Raw genomic sequence first — 19,357 nt, forward strand, 5'->3', positions numbered from 1 at the left:
TAAACCAAGGGTAGAAATAAAAATAAAACTTCTCACCATTACAGCCAATGATCCAATTTTCTTTTTGGCTCTGGCAAGTTAAAGGTTTATTTTCTATCTTAGGGGGCTATACCTTCACTGTGCTGGGAGCATCTTTAAGTCGAACTTTAAGCTGTAAATCCTTCTTGGTCTTTTGGGATTCCTCTTTCCAGGAAAGCAACAAAGAAAAGAGTGTGGAAACTAGTGGGACTAACTCACCTTGATTAGCATGTGGAGCCAAGGTTGCTGCTACACAGTGTGATAGGGAGGATTAAGAGAAGAACACGAAGAATCACCAGAAATCAGTTAGTTCCTCCTTCACCAAGGGAGAGATGAAAACAGTGTATGGGCAATTACAGCAACAATGGCCCAATAAGAACAAAGTGACCATAGGCTCAGGCCCCTTGGGAAGGGAACTCTGGATCATCCCGCTTGGACCAGCTGCAGTGCTGACTGAGGGTAGGAAAACCTCACATGCTTGTTGTGGGTTATTACAAATAGCATTATGCCTTGTGATCAGTTACAGCAGAGTGGACTCTAGCTGGTTCCACTAACCTCGTTTTAAGTCTTTATTTTATTTACATTTTTTTAAATGTTTATTTTTCAAAGAGAGAGAAAAAGAGAAAGAGAAAGAGAGAGAGAAAGAGAAAGAGAGAGAGAACATGAACAAGGGAGGAGCAGAGAGAGAGGGAGACACAGAATCCTAAGCAGGCTCCAGGCTCTGAGCTGTCAGCACAGAGCCTGATATAGGGCCTGAATTCAAAAGCCTTGAGATTATGGCACTTAACCAACTGAGCCACCCAGGTGCCCCTCAAGTCTTTTTAGAGATTACACTGAAGAAAACTCTAGCTCATTGTACTTGGATCTCCTCTTTCAGGAAAGAAGGGAGGACATCTTATTCTGACATGAGTGGGAGTCTTATGTTGAGGTATGAGTCTTATTTTGAAAGACGAATATAAAGGAAGATTTGACCATATTTAATTGGTGCCAAAAGGAGTCTGTTCAGACACTTATTAGACACCATTTCCAACTCTTTTACCTAACTTGTCTCTTCTTTGTTGTTATGGAGCTATATATGAACTTTAATTGACTTCACGTAGGCCCACCTGTTAGGTTCTCACCTCTACTCTGACCTTCTCTGTGGCTTCCAAGATATGATAAGTCCAAGACTCCCCTAGTCATCTTTTACACATGACAACAAAGGAACACAGGGGAGTTAGTATTTCATGGTAAACTGTTGAGCAATGGGTTGCAGATAGTATTCTGAGGATAGATGGTTCTCAGGTGCAGTTTCAATCACTTCTTTGAGAATGACCTTAGAGAATTGAGTAGTCAGTTATGTATTGATTTCTGTTATCAGCTTTACCTTCATCCCCATCTCACTGCTCCAGCCCTTCACTTTTTTTCCCCCTGGGATTGCACTCCCTAAAAAGTACTCACAAAGGTTCCACTTTCAAGGACGTCAAAGCCAAGACAGTGGATTAGATCAATGGTCTTCGGAAGTTCTCTTCATGCATCTGAAAAGAAATTGAAAATGATTTATCCTCTGCACATTTTAAAATATTTTCATCACAATAGTTGAAAAGATGTAATTTCTCTTATATTACCGAACAAATTTTGTCATTACATAAAATAGTTTTATACCTTAGAGTCATTTATTGATTAACCTATTACATTTGGATAGATAGATGATAGTGTTTGTACATATGGATTTAAATACACACACACACTGACATTTTAAATTTTACTTCATTTTTTGTGACCAAACGGCCTGATTGCTAATTTTTTCTAATTTATCATTAAATTTATTACTTTCTAATTAATAAAAAAATAATATAACTAAATTATAAATTATGATAAATGATGAAAAGTGACAATAAAATTTATTGATAGTGCATATTTTAATGAGATAAATTATAATCAAGCATCTTTATACATTTAATATAAAATAAATAAATACAAATGTTGCTAAAATCTAATTATCATAAGAGCCAGCATTTTTAATAGGAGTTAAGAATACTAAGCACTGTAAATAATAAAATAAAATGAGTATTGCTCTAACTGGAATAAAGCTTTGATAAAATAAATCCTAACTACTTTAATGAATAAAACACAAAAAATCTGAAAAAAAATCAAAAGGAAGTTTTCTCCATGGGTTTATCTTCAGTATATTTTGAAATGTTAGCAGCTTAGAAAATAGTACTGTAAAATTTAAAAGATTCTGTGTTGCTTACCCATTCAGCAATTCAAAGATGTTTTCTTTCCAATTAGTGCCTCTTTCTAGTAATTCTTACTAAGTACAGTTAAAAACAATTTCTTATATTTATATATGAAAAGTAATTTAGTGGACATTTTTCCTACCAATATTTCGTTGCTTTGTCTTCACAAGGTTGTTCCTCAAAAGCAGCTCACCCTTTAATAGAGGTCAAGAGATGAAAAAGACAAATGTTTTAAAGGAAATTATCAACTTCATTCTGAATTAGTTTTCTATTTCTACTAGAATAAATATCACAATATTAGTAGCTTAAAACAATACCCATTTATTATTTCACAGTTTCTGTAGGCCAGATATCCAACAGGTTCTGCTGGGTCTCTGCTTAGAATCTCACAAGACCAATAATGCAGTTTCTGCAGAACTAAGTTCTTTTCTGGACACCCTAGGGGAAAGTCCACTTCTTTGCTCATTCAGGTTGTGGGCAGCATTCATTATCCTGCAGTTGTAGGCCTAAGAGCTACTTTGTTTGTTGGCTGTCAGCTAGGGAGGATTCTCAACCTCTACAGGCACCTTGCATTCACTGAGCTGTGGGGGGCTCCCTTTATCTCAGAACCAGTAATGGCAGGTTGAGTCTTTATCATTCTTTGAAACTCTCCTACCTATTTATTCTTCAGTGACTACATCTCTGATGGGCTCTTCTGCCTCCAGCAAGGAACTGAAAAAAGAGCCCAATTAGGATCCAAGAACATCTAGTGCTCTTCCACTGTTAAAGAGATTATATTAGGCCCACCCAAATAATCCAGGATAATCGTCCTATCTTGGGGTCCTTAACCATAATTCCACTTGCCAAGTCTCTTTTGTCCTGCAGTATAACATACATGTGCTTAACAGCAGGAGACAAAAATCACAGAGGCTAAAATTCTGTCTACCACATGCACCACACCATTCTATCATCCAAAATCTCACATCTCATTTCATTCTTTTTTTTTAAGTTTTTTTTTTTTTCAACGTTTGTTTATTTATTTTTGGGACAGAGAGAGACAGAGCATGAACGGGGGAGGGTCAGAGAGAGAGGGAGACACAGAATCGGAAACAGGCTCCAGGCTCCGAGCCATCAGCCCAGAGCCTGATGCAGGGCTCGAACTCACAGACCGCGAGATCGTGACCTGGCTGAAGTCGGACGCTTAACCGACGGCGCCACCCGGGCGCCCCACATCTCATTTCATTCTTAAAAGAAATATATACTCTAAAACAGGAAAACAAGTCCTATGCAATTGTAGGATCCTCATGAAAGGAGGATTCCCCTCTCTTTAGTGACCTGGAGATTTTACACACTAAACAATGCACCATAGTAAGATTGACAATCAGTATATAATATCTTTCTTTTGTAAAAGAAAAAAAAAGTTACAACAAATGGAATAATGTACACATACATGCATTTTTAGTTGTATATATCTGTTATCGAGGATGGAAAAATTAAACTTCTTAAAAACTGTGTCCTGAAAACTCTTTAAGTACCTTTCAATACTTGAGTTCTCCCTGCAATCCACACCTCCCTTTTGAAGACCACTGAATGACATCTTTAGAACCATTCCAAGTATTCTAGAATTTTGCAATTCTGTCCCTGAATGAATGAAGCATTATAATTTTTCAAGGCAGTTGTTCAAACCAGGGGGGAAATAATCTGTCAAGCCAAATATTTTGACGTGGGTAGATCTAAAGCCCTTGTTATATGGGAATCTTGTAGTTATAAATCATAACTGAAAAGGCTATCAGATAAAAACTATCAGTTGAATTCTCTGGTTAGGTAATGAAATCACTAATATGACTAAAAGTTTTATCACTGAATAGGTGGTTCAGTTGAGCTGATTAGAGTTGAATGGGATTATATTAATCCACTGGTGGGTTTTAAATTTAATGTTACAACTGCACATTGTATTACATGTAGGCAAAGCCCATTTGAGCTTTTAAGATACAGAATATTTTTCCAGACAATCAATTTGGCCAAAAGAATTAGCTCTGGAGACACTGTTTGTTCTTGTTTTCTCTAACCTAGCCACACAGTCAAACAAATACAAAATTCATAATATCAGGCATTATAAGGCTAGAAATAGAATTATTTATTGAGCTTATCATAAAACAAAGATGTAGCATTAACTATTTTCCCAAGTCATAATAGTTAAACAATCTGTTTATTTATTTATCATTAGAATAGATACAGTCGGCACTGGGTGTTCTTCTTGGACCATAATTGGGCTCCTTTTTTCAGCTCCTTGTCCAACAGAAAAAGTTATGACATGTAGGCCTGTACTATCCAATAGGGAGGCTCCAGACACATGACTTATTAAGCACCTGAATGATGGTTATTCTGAACTAAGATGTGCCATGAGTTTACAATGCACAGTGGATTTGAAAAACTTAGCTCAAATAAAATAATTGAAAATATTTCATTGAAAACTTTTTACATTATCATATAGTGAATAATAATTCTATCTATATTTGGGTAAATTACTTATTATTGAAATCAATTTCATCACTTTCTTTATATATCTTAATATGGTTATAAGAACATTTAAAATTACATATGTGGCTCATATTATATTTCTCTAGTATGGTGCTAGTCTAGACCATATCCAGCCTCAAGAAGTCATTTAGTCATGCTACACATGTGGCTGGAAGTCTAGCTTTATTAAAAATGTTCCATCTTCATAAAACGTTTTCTCCTTCACCTCTAATGTCCCAGAGCAGCACAGCCATGCTGGTCCATCCCCACAAGTCTAGTAGTTCAGAAGAGATTTCTAGTCTTTTCTTACCCTCCTTTTTTCTAAGACTCACTTAGAGAATCAGGGGCTCAGTTATTATTGGTACACAGCTTTCCTGGGGAGATAAATAAAGTTTAGCGATACTAGAAACCAAAATATTTCTGTGATCAAATCTTCCTGACCAGTGTGAGGTTTTTGATCTTGATTTTTATTCACAGTACTTGCTCTTCATAAACAACCTGACACTTGCTCTCTTTTCTTCATTTCCCAAGGCAAAACAACTATATGTGATTAAAAATAATAATTACTACAGAACTGCCTACACTTTCAGCACTAAGTTGCGCTGAATTCATTTTTGATTATCGTCTGAGCTTCAGAATAACTGCTTCTTAGACAGGAGGTCAGCCTGGAGCCTTGGCGCTAGCCAGGAGCATGGACAGCAGCAGCTATGCTGTATACAACTGTGACCACTGGACTACTGAGATCTGTCAAGCAAAGAGGAAAAGAATTGCAGCCAAACCATAGCCAGATTTGGTTCACTAATCTTTTTGGTAATCAGTCAAAATTCGTCTGTGAAGAAGAAATGGCAAAACAATGTCAAGTAAAAAGGATGTGAATCCAAATCACACAGTAGGGTACATCCTGCACATAGTAGTGTACATAAGGATTTGTGTTTGGTACAGAAATGTTACCAGGTCAAAAATTTCCCTAATTAAAAGAAAAATCCAGAAAAATACATGGTGGAACAAGTCACCTTCAGTAACACTGGAATCTGTTGAATGGTATTAACATTGATCTATGTACATATATCCATATATCACAGCAAGGCTAGAGTCGGATCCAGGCAAGCTGGAGAATAAGCACATGCAAGGAAGATGAGGCAGAGTGATTATTTGTCAGGAAATAAGTGGGCAGTTAAATAGGTAAGATGACATAAGCAGAAGGGAAAACAGGAAGGTAACTGAATCTCCAGAACAAAAACAATCAGCCAATCGAACAAACCCAAAAACATTCTATAGAAGCTGACATGACAATTAAGGCTGGAATATTTCATTTAAAATTCCAAAGAAATTTTCAAGTAACTAAAACTGAAGGTGATTATAAAACTAATTACCAAATAGATAAGAAGCACTATTATGATGGAAGAATCTTAATAAAAAGTAAATTCTTGCAGGACAGGGTGAAGTGCCATCAGTCTGAAAACAGAGATTGAGGGAACATGTGGATGGAACAGCAGGAGGGTCTAAGATGGGCTGATTGTGAAACTTGAAGCTCGAGTGACCTGTCACCTGCAGGGGATTCTCTGTGTCCCACAACTTCACAGTAGTTTTGAATTTCACTGGATCATGAAAGCATTTGGGATCTGGGAATGGTGTGGGGTTGGGGGTAATATCTTATCTTGCCTTTTTTTTTCTCCTTTAGCTCAAAATATTTCAGGTGTTCATGTACTTACAGACACCATTCCCTGTGACAATTTAGCTCAGGAAGGAAACCTGTCTAGAATGCTGTAATCCATGGACTTGTTCAGCAGCTCAGTGACGGGTGATGGTCATGAAGAAAACCAATAAGGGCAAACAGATCAGGCCAATATAAAGACAAAATAGAGAATAGAACCACAATTTAGAGACCGATCAATGTTCCATCATCAATCCTTGAGTTAGGCTGAATAAAAATGAATAAAATACTTTCTCTTTCAAATTTGGTCCCTTCTATGGAAGCAAATAATATCAAAGGAAAAGATAAAAACTGAGCCATCAAAATGGTATTTTATGCTATAACTGAATGTAAGAAGTACAAGTTAAAGCTGGTGAATCTTTAATGGTTATCTTTTTTTAAGCTTTTACATTTAAATTTTTTACAATTTTATTTTTTATTATTTTAAAGTTATCTTTTATATAATAAAGGAATAGCTCAGATATTTTAACAAAATAGGCTAAAGACACACAATGTAGTTAGTGCTTTGCAAACATTACTGTGCATCAGATTCACCTGGAAGTTTTCTTAAAACACAGGTCACTGGGCCATCCTCAGAATTTCTGATTCAGTAGCTTTGGTGTAGGGCCCAAGGATACGCATTTCTAACAAATTCCAGATGATGACAATGGTATTAGTCTAGGAGCCTGACTTTGAGAATTACTGATCTAGTCACTGGGCCCATCAAGACTGTGATCATGGCTCTGTCTAAATGTATATATTTATGTATTCTAAGAGAAATTTTTCATTTTTCCAGACTTGACAAATAAACATTACTTAGTACTTAATTACTTTACTAAGTAATGTTTGTTTGTTTCACTGGGGAACATTCTGGGTAAGCTTTTTTGGTTTGTTTTTTTTTTTTTAACAAAACTCAAGATTTCCCCATGTGCAAAGGAACACTGAGAAGAATAACACCTGTCAGTATCTCTGTGTGAGCTCTCTGCCTCTTCTCTTGGTGATACAACACTTATTGTGCTCCTCTCCTGCAATTTCAGGACTGCCATTAGGATAATGTGGATTACACTTTGGCAAGCCGCTGTCTGGATATTACATTCAAATGTGTCGCTAACAGGAAATAGAATCTGTTGTAAGAAATGATGGGAAATGCTGGCCAGAGTCTGTTGAAAATAGATATCTGACTTAGCCAGACACAAAGGAAGATAACCCTGAATGTAGATTAAGTCTGCAGTACACACAAATTCTTGATTCTGTCAGGTTCATTAAAGACAGTAAATCCAGAGAGATTTGAAGCAGAACTGATTATGAACATTTACCTTCTATTGAATTCCATGGTGCCTGTGAATATTTACCCTTTGCTCTATGTTAAGGCTTCAGGCAGAGCAATCTGGAAACTATTCTCCTGAATGTTACTCAGAAATATATGGTCAAAGTTTCCTAACATAAAGTCTAAGTGGCTTTATTGTCATCTTTATCATTAAAAATGCATGTGGCTATATTCATGTGGTAGGATGACAGGTGATATGCAAAACAAGATGCATTCATAATCCATGCCCTTGAAGACCTCTAACACAAAGATGAAGAGAAGCACTAATTTACAGACAATAGCCTAATGCAACAGATTAAAATACCATTTTTTTTTTGCACAGAATATAAATGAAGAAAGGCTGTTTTTGTAAAGCAATTAGTTGGAGGAGTTGATTTCTCCATTGGGTAGAGTTTGTTGATTATGTGATACATGTGTAATACACAAGTATATACTCAAGTATGGTTTATCCTCCACTTTTTCTTCTAAGTAGCCTGCCCAGGTTCCTTGTCCTGGGGTGAAGGCATGAAGAAAAGGAGCGAAATGTTCGGCAATTTTAAATATATATACATATATTTATATGTTATATATAAAGGGGTTTATTATGAGAAATTGGCTCATGTGAATATAGAGTCTGAGAAGTGAGAAGTCCCACAATATGTTATCTGCAAACTGGAGATCCAGGAAGGTCAGTGGTGTGGTTCAGGTCTGAATTTGAAGGCCTGAGAACCAGGGGAGCCGATGGTGTAAATCCCAGTCTGAGAGCCGAAGACCCATGTCCCAGCTCCTACAGGCAGGCAGGCAGGCAGCAAATAAGGACCGAGTCCTCCTTCCTCCTCCTTTTTTCTATTCAGGTCCTCAACAGATTGGTTGATGCCCATGTAAATTAGGGAGGACTATCTACTTTATGAAGTCCACTGATTCAAATGTTAATCTCATCTAGATACACCCTCACAGACATACCCAGAAGTATTGTTTAATCTGGCACTTCTTGTCCTAGTTAAGTTGACACAAAAATTTAATCATTACACCTGATTAGGTCTTGCCTCAATCTCCATATGCAAAATGGAGTCTACCCATAAATTTATGCTAACTTTTTGGGAAGTCATTTCTTAAACAAAATACATAGCATAGTTTTTTTTATTATATATTTGGAGTAGAGCTGTTATGAAATAGTTCTAAATACACTTAGAGAAATGTAAACTAAAGGGCATTTTGGAGTCATCAATTTTTTTTAATTTTTTTAACATTTATTTTTTAGAGAGAGAGAGTGACAGAATGCGAGTGGGGGAGGGGGCAGAGAGAGAGGGAGACAGAATCCCAAGCAGGCTCCAGGCTCTTGAGCTGTCATCACAGAGCCCAAAGGAATCATCAATTTCTAAGGCTTCATTTTACAAGGCTGGAGAGAGGAAGTCCTATGGCCAGAATGTGAGAAGCTAGTCAGTGAAGAAATTATAATAGATTTGCAGACACATACACCCCTGCCCAGCCAATTTCGTTTTCCATTCAAGGGGCTAGATCAGTCACAATTAATCTGTATAAAGGCATAAATTGAGCAACTTTTATTTCTAAGACAAAAACAATCAAGACACATTAGACAGAGAGTTCAATCTTCTTTATAATTAGAATTTGTAATGGTTTGTCCTCTAAATCAGCAGACATAACTGACATAAGAGATAATAAGCTAAAACTACCACAGTCAAAATTTCTCAGGTTTTATTATTAAGAATATTCAAAGTATTTATTAATGATGCAAGTCTTTTTCAGACATGAAGGCATTTCTTACAGCAGTAGAAAATTCTGTTTGTTCCATCCCTGTCTTTTTTCTTGAAGCATTAGAGTTATTAAGTACAACATCTGCACAGAACAGGTTGTTTGCTTTTCAAATAACTTTAGCAGAAAGAGATATTTGATGAATTAGTAATGTGTTTGACCTTGAGAAACTGATAAAAATATCTGGTTCTTTGGTCCTTTGCTTTGATGCCTCAGTACCTTTTTAAAGCTGGATTTTACAAGCTCCTTAGCAAATTGGTTTTGCAACAGTATTTTTCCTTGTGTGTAGTATATTACTTGGATGCTGAAAAACCTGCTGGAAAAGGCAAAAAAATGGAGGTCTGAGTAACTGGTACCTCTGCAGTCATTATAGATGCCCAATGAGAATTTCAGCGTCCTTTAATTGAAAACAAATTATGTAAATCTATTTACGTGTGATGAAAATTTATAAAAATAACTCTAAAGGTTGAAGAACCAGACTTACTAGCACAATTGAAAGTTAACTTGTAAGACATTAAAAGATGTTCCTAGGTCTGTAACTTCTTGTTCTTTGTCCAGGAAATTTATTTTCTAGACAATTACCTCTATGGGGAACACCCAGGCCTAGAGGGAACAATTTTACAGAATCTTACTGTTATTCAGTCAGCACTGCTAGCTATTAAATAACAGGTGGCAGGCTGTGATTTATATGCAGAAGTCACATGGTACAGGCATCCAGTGGACACCTTGGCCCTCAGAGAAAAAAGGCGAAGATGGTATATCAATTACCATAAAACTAAAGCATTTTGCTTCTTAGTCCAAATGTGCTTACCTATTAAGCTATAAAAAATATAATCCATGAGCTAACGCACAAAATCACAAGTGTACACTCACTCTACATACACATAACATTCTTCCGTCCTTACATCACATTTTACTTGTTCGTCACACATCAAAAAAATAAAAGAAAAACCTATGTGGCTTCTTCCTGAAGGAAACACTTGGCATTCCTAAGTGCTGCTTATGGAAGTGAGCCACAAGGAACTTGGATCAAATGTGTTAATTGAATGGAAGGGGCCCAAAAATTTATTCAAAGAATGAATTTGACTATTTTGAGATTTTTTTGGGGGGGGGTTGGTTTTTTATTGGTATTATTAGATTTGGCATTTGGTATTCTTTTAATCTTCTAGGAATGCTGGATATATTCCACAATCTGTGCAAATTTTCAGTTCATCTGTGCTGTGGGTATTATAAGTAATTACGGTGTAGATTAATTTTCTAACCAGATACTGCTCCTAACCAGGGAGCATTTGGAATCATGTGAGAGTGTTCTGGTTTTTGGAGATGATACTGGAATTTGTGGAGTGAAGGTCAGGAACACAATTCATAGGACAGTTCTGTGCAATGAATGGCAGCTTCCCAGGAATATCTAGAGTACCACTGTTGAGAATAATACCTGAGAAACCAACCCTTTGAAGAAAGAAAAAGCAATTGACTCTGGCATCTCATCTCACTAATGGGCCCTTTCCTATCATTATGGCATGAAGGTCCATTCTACCCTATAGCTGGGAACCCATTGTTTCAGGGTAAAGTAAAAACAAAGCAAAACAAAGTCAATTAGTGATGAGTGAGCAGATTCCTAAGAGATGTTACTGGCCACCACATATACTCCATGCCATAGGAGTCAAAAAACACCCCAGCCCAAGCTTAGAGAGGAATTTCTAAAACTTACAGAATGCATAGTTTGTGAGACTCCTTCCTTTAGTCCACATTGCCTCTCCCTATATGACTTGACAAGGGTAAGGAATGATGAAGAAGCATTATAATGAAAAATTGCACTCTTCATCTTTTGTCCTGAGAAGTTCCCTCCTTCTTTGTGTAGTTAACTCTTGCCACACAAGATGACTTCTAGTATCCACCCATAAATACCGAATTAGTATCAGGATGTTATTAGATATTTTCTAGATGTTTTGTGATAATGCCATAGCACATTCTCTATAAAAGAATGAATGAAGGGTAGCAGATTTTCAAGTTGCTGGTCAAGTTGTTTTTTCATCAATATGCAGTAAATATTAGTGATTCTTCATATAGAAATCAACATGCACTAATTGTGCCACCACCAAGGTCTAGCAGGCATAGCCCCTGTCCCTTGCTCCTCCCTCTGCACTGTCTTTTAACTCTAGGTCCAGGTGTTCAGGCCTTGGTGTGGACAAGTCTTTCATTTTTCTTTTTCCCTTTTATCCAGGAGACTAATTCCAGAAATTTTAGATGAAATTTACCAAGAAACTGAAAGTATAGATTTCTGAGTCTGAGAAGCCAGATATCATTTCTTTTTTTGATCCAATTTATTAGGCACAGAGAACATTGTCTACTTTCTCAGTATGTCTAAGGAAACCCATACCTGAAACAATAATTTTGTGGCTTTGTGTTTAGAGCTCATGTTCTCTCAGTCTCTCAAATATCATTCATGGTGATTATGTTCTACCGTAAATAGCACAGCTGTTGTAATACGAAATCCTTGAGAATATTCTTGTCTTTTGAATATTTCTTGGCTGCTTAATGTTTAAATGAGAATGGTCCATCTAAAGTAAGTTCACCTTATCCAGTGACTCAATTCATCCTAATCTATAAGCACCTCAATTTCCCCTTCTGAAATGTCCAGGTTCTAGGAAGTATTACTTTAATCTTTAGTATGTTTTGGTTTTACAAAAGAGTCGAAGATTCACAATTTGGGGAGAAATGAATTTTAAAATATTTTTTATAACAACCTTCTTAGCAAATTACCATATTCACTTTAAAATATATCTGTTATACAAGAATTCAGCTTCTTGTTTGATGCTATTAGTGATGATTAAGTCAGAATCATCTAGATAGTTCAATCTTCTGTGTTTTTTTTTTAAAGTTTATTTATTTATTTTGAGAGAGAGAGAGCTTGCATACACAAGTGGGGGAGGGGCAGAGAGAGAAAGGGGGAGAGAACAAATCCTAAGCAGGCTACCTACTGTTAGCACAGAACCTGACGTGGAGCTCCATCTCAGGAACTGTGGGATCCTGACCTGAGTCACAGTCAAGAGTCAGACACTTAACCCACTGAGCCATCCAGGTGCCCCAACGTCTATCTTTCTTGATGTTATATACAAACTATTATAACCCTTTATAGAAAGGCCATGTGGTCAATAGAACCTTAAATTAAGGTTTTTTTTTCTCTGAAATGTTTGCTACTTGCAGATGATAGATGGGATATAAGTTATATATATATGAAGTCTAACACAAAGTCTAAGCCTTTTGATATTAAAAGTAAATTAAAATAGTTGGTGAAACCCTTCCACTATTCTCTTGTGATAGTTCACACTGCGATATTTGGGTTTCCCAAGGATGCTGTCCTAGAACTGACCCCACACATTCTAGACCTGCTTTTGCCTTTGATACCTCTTTTGGTTTTTTTCTAATTTCAAATTTCTAACTTTCCACCAAAAAAGTAAGATTTTAGGAGCTCCAAAAAGGAAAACCAGTTTTGCAGACCACTGATAAAAGTCACGATGGACTACTGAATGCTGCAGAAAGAGCTCCCAAATCATAGAGTGACAGAACACAAAAAAAATTTTTCTCACTCTTACTGTATATTCCAATATGGGCCAATGGGTCTCCGCTCATTGTAGATCCAGATCAACACAGACTTCATCTCAACACAGGCGTCATGTGGGAAGGGAGAACAGAGCATGCTTTGCTTCACAGGGTCAATTAAATAATCCATCTTAGAAGAGAAAGTAAACCATCTCTGGTATTTCCACTCATATTTCATTGACCAAAGTAAGACCCTCGCTAACTTCAAAGGGGGTTGGCAAGTACAAGCTATAGAAGAACAAGAATGTCTGTGGAGAGCCCTAATTATTAGCTCCCCACTGAATATTCTGCCTCCCAAATCTGGTTCGTAGCAGCCTGGTGCCTCAAGACACTTCTGACAGCACTTTCCCAGCTTCTGTTTCTGTCAAGTCCTATCACACAGACAGAACAATAACATCCATGAAACATGTATTTTGAGACTCATTTCAGACACAATATGAGTTTTAAGTATATTAGCCCAAAGAGTAAGTGTTACGTTTCCATATCGCTCAGGGTTCAACTTTTCATTTGTTCCCAATCATACGCCTGGGGCAATAAGAAAGTATATTTAAAAATCTATTCAAAACATATGGTAACTAGAAAGAAAAAAAGACCCCCTCTTTTCAGGTTCTCTTTATACTCTGAGGAGTCTTTTATAACAAACTCGTTATAATTATTCTCCGTGATCATGTAGTTGGCAATTTCTTCATGACCCCTTCCATCCCCACTTACGAACTCAACTGGCACTGGTTTTCCTTATAATTGTTTACATTACCTACATTCAGTGCATCTCCCAAACTCAATCCTATCCCAAGCCCTATTATCCAAGTTGTCTCCTCCTCTACTTCAACATAGCGCTACCTCTTTTCTATGTTAAACACGGCTTGTCTGAGAAAAAAGAAACTAATTGTTGTAACTCCCATGTGGAAGCTGCATAGATTGTTAGAAACTGCTCTCTTCTGCTCCAGGCTACAAGCACTGCACTAGGTCTTACGTGTTTGTTTGACAACCTCACAGCAGGAATAGCTGTGGGGAGAGGAGGAAAGTGAAATAACAAGGAGATGGGATGTCAAACTCTTTTTTATACAAGATCTCCTAATAAGAGTATTACCTCATTGTCTGATGTTGAAGAATTTAAAAATGTGTCTGACCCACACCTTTGACAGCCTTGGAATATGGCCCTCTCTCTGAGTTAGTGTATCTCATTAATTTATTTCACAGAACGTCACCTTTTATCCTGGGCTGGGCCCTCAGCAATCACCTGTGGATTACTGCCACAGCCTTTCAACCATCTTAGTTCCAGGTTGCCCCTCATCCAATGCATCCTGCTGACAATAATTAACTTGCTTAAACACCTGTGACAGAGTAATTATTGAGATGTTAATTTTACTTTATTCTCTCTATTACTGGAGATGGGAAATAATTAGAGGTAGATTTTCTGTCCAATCCCAAAAGCCTTTTGTGTTGAGCCTGGGCTGTTTAGGTTAGAGATAATTTCTGTGAAGTAGGGCCACAGACAGAAATTCAGAGAAATCCAGAGCAAAATCCAGGTTTTTGTGAAAATAAGCTACTTGGTGGGGGGTGGGGGGGAGCTAATGCTTATGATGAGGAAAACGAAACTGGTTCAATAATGAAGCAGGTATACTTTGTTTCAGCAAGATGGTAGAGCGGCCAGAGTTGGCAGGCTTTTAGAGTGACATGGAACTAATGTCCCACTCCCACATAGTGCCCCAAATGTCAAAAACAATCATGATAGAATAACCAAGGTGACAAAAAGCAAAAAGGTCATAGTGTTGGAGGCACAGAGAAAGTGCACGTCTTCATCCTTGGAGAAAGGGGAACAGTAGCAGGCTAATTTGAAAGGACCACAGGGGCTTGGACAAGAGCATGTCAGGAACCATCACTCTGGTTTAAAGACTAGAAGCCTCCTTCCCATCTTACAATTTGTACATAATTCTTAGGAAGGCTCTCCCTGCCAAAATTTTTTTTATATATGTGATTGAGTTAGAATTTCTTGCACCTCTGGTAGATGTTCAAGAGTTCAGAGTTCAAGTCTGATTTACCTTAGAAAGTAAAATTAGGTGAAGTTTTCCTCATTTGGGTGATGTACCTTAAATTTATAGCCACTATATACTATTCTCAGCATTACAGTGTCCTACTCAGAAACCTTCACAGGCTCAGAGTACTTGCTGTGTTAAAGCTACGCCCTTTACCTACAAACCTACAACCAAGTGAGTGTTCAGACACCTTTATACTTGGTTCCCACCTTAGCCACCAACATTAATCTCCCCTTTCTTCCAAATATTGGTTCTCTGCACTAGTCTGCCTCACATGTTTACTTTAGCCTCGTGACCATTATTTACTTATTCCTTGAACTCTGATAGTTCTTTATCCCCATGCAACCCTGGAATATAAAATAAGCCACTTTATTTATGCAGTTGAAAATTATTTATGGGTACTTCATTAGAGTTAGTATTCTTAATGAGATTAAAATCTCCTTTGGAGCAAGAACCACGTCTCATATTTTTGTTACCATCTAGTGTTTAACAAAGGGCTAAGCACAAACTAAAGACTTGTTAATTGATTGTATTATCTGTAAATGCCTCTTGCATGGAATCCTGTATCTCATTAGGGAAGAAAGTGGACCATTCAGGATAATAAACGTATACAACAGAAGTTATCGTAGCAAGAAGGACTAAAGACAGTTGATTGGTAGCTTCATCTGCAGAACACAATTTAATTGGTTCAGTTCCTAAAAGTGCAAGTTGCTTGCCTAGAGTGGGAGTGTGGGGGTAAAAGTTATTATGCCTGTTCTGAGAAAAGAACTGAAGCTCAGTGAAAGGTGTCAGATGTTCAAATCCCCTAACAGTAAGTCCAAAAGCCTGACCCTTATTTGCTCTTGGCGCTACCTTAGTAATTACTATATCAAGAGAAGTAAAGACTTAGGGATATAACCTCAGGTATGATAGAAAGGAAAAGACCAGAGATAACTCTGATAAGTTACTTGGTTATCTGTGTTGTTTGGAAAAAAGACAATAAGTAAGTAGCCTCCTTTGCGTTGCAAATGCTAAACCAGAGAATTACTATTGTATACTGATGCCATTTTTATGTAGGATAATACTAAAAACACTTGTAGACTAGTAGACTACTAATATCTAGCTGTGTCGCAGCATGAATAATCACCTTTCAAATATGCCCTGAAAAGCAGAACCAGAAACCTGACTCAGTATTTCCATAGACAGAAGCATTTAAAATATGAAATCAAGTAACTTGCCATTGTCTTCATATTGTAATTCAATCTTTATTAAAATGCAGGCAATAAAAATTAGTATTGCCTTTGAATCTGCTTTTTGCTATACCCACTATATCACAGGAGTTCTGTGAAAATGACAGGCTCTCCCAGGCCTTCCTTTTCTGCTAACCTTTCTTGTTATGAAAGGCATAAGACAAGAACAGTCATTGATTGGGGAATTGAAGCTCTCCCATAAAAGATGAGTATGTCGACAGAAATTCCATCAGTTCCCTGGCATGCAGGTCAAATATTCCTTAATCTCACTTGTGTCGAGGGATTGCGTGACCACCCTCAGACAAGGGCAGCCAATATTACCTGCACTGGGAATCAGACCTGTTGATACGTGGGGAAAAGGGACAGACCAAACTAAAGAACAGCAGTGCCTCCCACAGACACGTGGAATCAGCTCTGGCTGTATTTCAAACCCCAAACAAACTATATTTTCAATTTTACTGTCTGACATTTACCAGAGGGGAAAAGATACATCAGTAATGAGGCAAAAAGGCATGATGAGCTGAGTGTGTATTTTCCCATTACATTAAGAACTAAGCCTAGCAAAAATTGTGTTTAGAATTCAAAATTAAAAATAAATAAATATTTTTCACATTTGTCAGAGCATCCTTAACAGTTCTAAATGTATACAACTGTGGTTGATATCTTTTTATGCTTTCCTCTAGCAATATTGGCCATTTGTTTCCACTGCTATGCTGCACATTCTTTCAGGTTGTTGTGTAAACACGAATCTGTGTCAGTCTCCTTCAACCATGTTATTTTCTTAATAACAACAGCTGTTGTCATTATCAACTGCGTAATATCTACTAGGCACAGTCTTAGTACTGTACATGCATTCTATAACTTAATCCTTAACAAAAATTCTACACAATAAGTGTTCTGTCCATCTTTTTATTAAGGTAAATAAGTTCAGCAAGGAAGCATAGCACATTTACTAGTAGAGCTAGTCTCAGGAGTACAAAATCAAATCTTTCTTCCTTTCAGCCTCCCCTTCAGATCCCACCACAAATTCTACCCCTCTCTGAGTTCTTGGTAAATATGGCGACTGCCTGAGTTTACTTTCTTTCTCTTTTTTTTTAAGTTTATTTATTTATTCTGAGGTAAAGAGAGTGTGTGAGTAGGGGGAAGGGCAGAGAGAGAGGAAAGAGAGAATCCCAAGCAGGCTCCACGCTGTCAGTGCAGAGCCTAATGTGGGGCTTGATCTCTCCAACCACGAGACCACGGCCTGAGCCAAAATCAACAGTCAGATGCTCAGCTGAGCCATCCAGGTACCCCTGAGTTTACTTTGACACATGAACAAAACCACATGTTGAAGTATCATTAACGATACTGTGAGTGTATAGGTAAATTATCAGACCAGCCACTTTGCTGTGGAGTTACGCACACACACACACACACACACACACACACACACATTTGGACTATACATTTTGGTCTTAAGCACACAGACTGATTCCTGATCATGCAGAATGATTTGAACTAGAATTATTTTTCTTTCTTTCTCTCTCTCTCTCTCTCTCTCTCTCTCTCTCTCTCTCTTTTTGTTATTTGCAGTTGGGCAGTCATCTGTTCATGATACCCAAGAGGGTATATGCAACCAAAAGGATAACGGATTCTGATCTAACGTCTACAAATGTTTCTTGATAATAAATAGATGTTTAGTTTTCTAGCTTTAAATCCCAAAACACTAACTCTCCTCTCAGGATTTCCTGGTCCTGGGTTGGTTGATGTGACAAAGAGTAGTGCAGGCCATCAGGGCTGTAATTATGCTCTAATGAAAACTGCTATTTACAGTTGAAAGGCACCTCTGTAGTCTGGCATGGCTCCAAGAAGTTAGACTTTCTTAATGCTGTTTCCCATAAAAAAAATAATAAACCTCTCCCAGCACCTGTATAAGGTGCTTAAAATGTCATTACCACCTGTAATTACATGGCAAATCCAATTACCACAGCTAAGGAATCAGATTGGTATGTACTATTTGTACATGTTGACCGTGTTGACTATAAAATTGTAACTGGAGAAGCACACATAGTGGGAGATTGTGTGCATCTTGTATAAAGCTCTGAAGAGCAATTAGAATATAAGAAAGTAATGAGGAATAATAAGAATAAATGAGTTTCACTGAAGTAATGGCATTTTACAAGCTTTAGTTGAGAGTTTCTTTGGCCTCAGAAAAGTAGGAAAAATTATCCTCAAATGAAAAAAAAATCATATAACATATTGGAATAAACAACAAAGAAATATAATAATTTTCTAATAGAGATGTATTATAGTTTTCATGTTCACCGTGCAGACTTGACTTATGTTACATAATAAAATTGGAAAATCCTTCACGTTCACTGAGAGGTTTCCGGGGAAAAACAGGCTGGTTGGACCTATCTGAATGTTGGAATCAGTGAAACAGAGCCTTCCAAACCCCTTGTGACATTCATCATAGCTGTTACACGAGTTACACTAAATTATGATCTTTTTTCTTATAGATGGAAGAGTGATAAATGCAGAACTGTCTGCCAGCTTATTATACGGTCGGTAGTGGTGAAAGAAATGGAAAATGACAGGAATAAATAACATAATCTGATCAGTTAGTGGCACACAAAGACTTCCGGGGCTCTGACTTGTATAACAATCTCTGGTCTCCTGAGAGCCACCTTAGAAAGACTGACTGTTGCCACAGATAATTTCAATTGTGTGAAGGACAGAAAGCATCCAGTTTTAGTTGCTAGTTGGGTTTGCTCTATACTGCTTGCCATATGAAGTCAACGGACTCCATATCATTGCTCCTTGAGATAAACTAAATTACCATGCCAGATTGGAAAAAATAGGCAGGTTTCCCGATCTAACTGTAACTTCTTTATGGATAGGGTTTGTGACTATTAGTTTCTTTTTATTTTTTTTTAATTTTTTTATTTATTTTTTAGTTTATTTATTTTTGAGACAGAGAGAGACAGAGCATGAACGGGGGA

The sequence above is a fragment of the Prionailurus viverrinus genome, chromosome C1 (assembly GCF_022837055.1).
Source record: "Prionailurus viverrinus isolate Anna chromosome C1, UM_Priviv_1.0, whole genome shotgun sequence".
Lineage (NCBI taxonomy): Eukaryota > Metazoa > Chordata > Mammalia > Carnivora > Felidae > Prionailurus > Prionailurus viverrinus.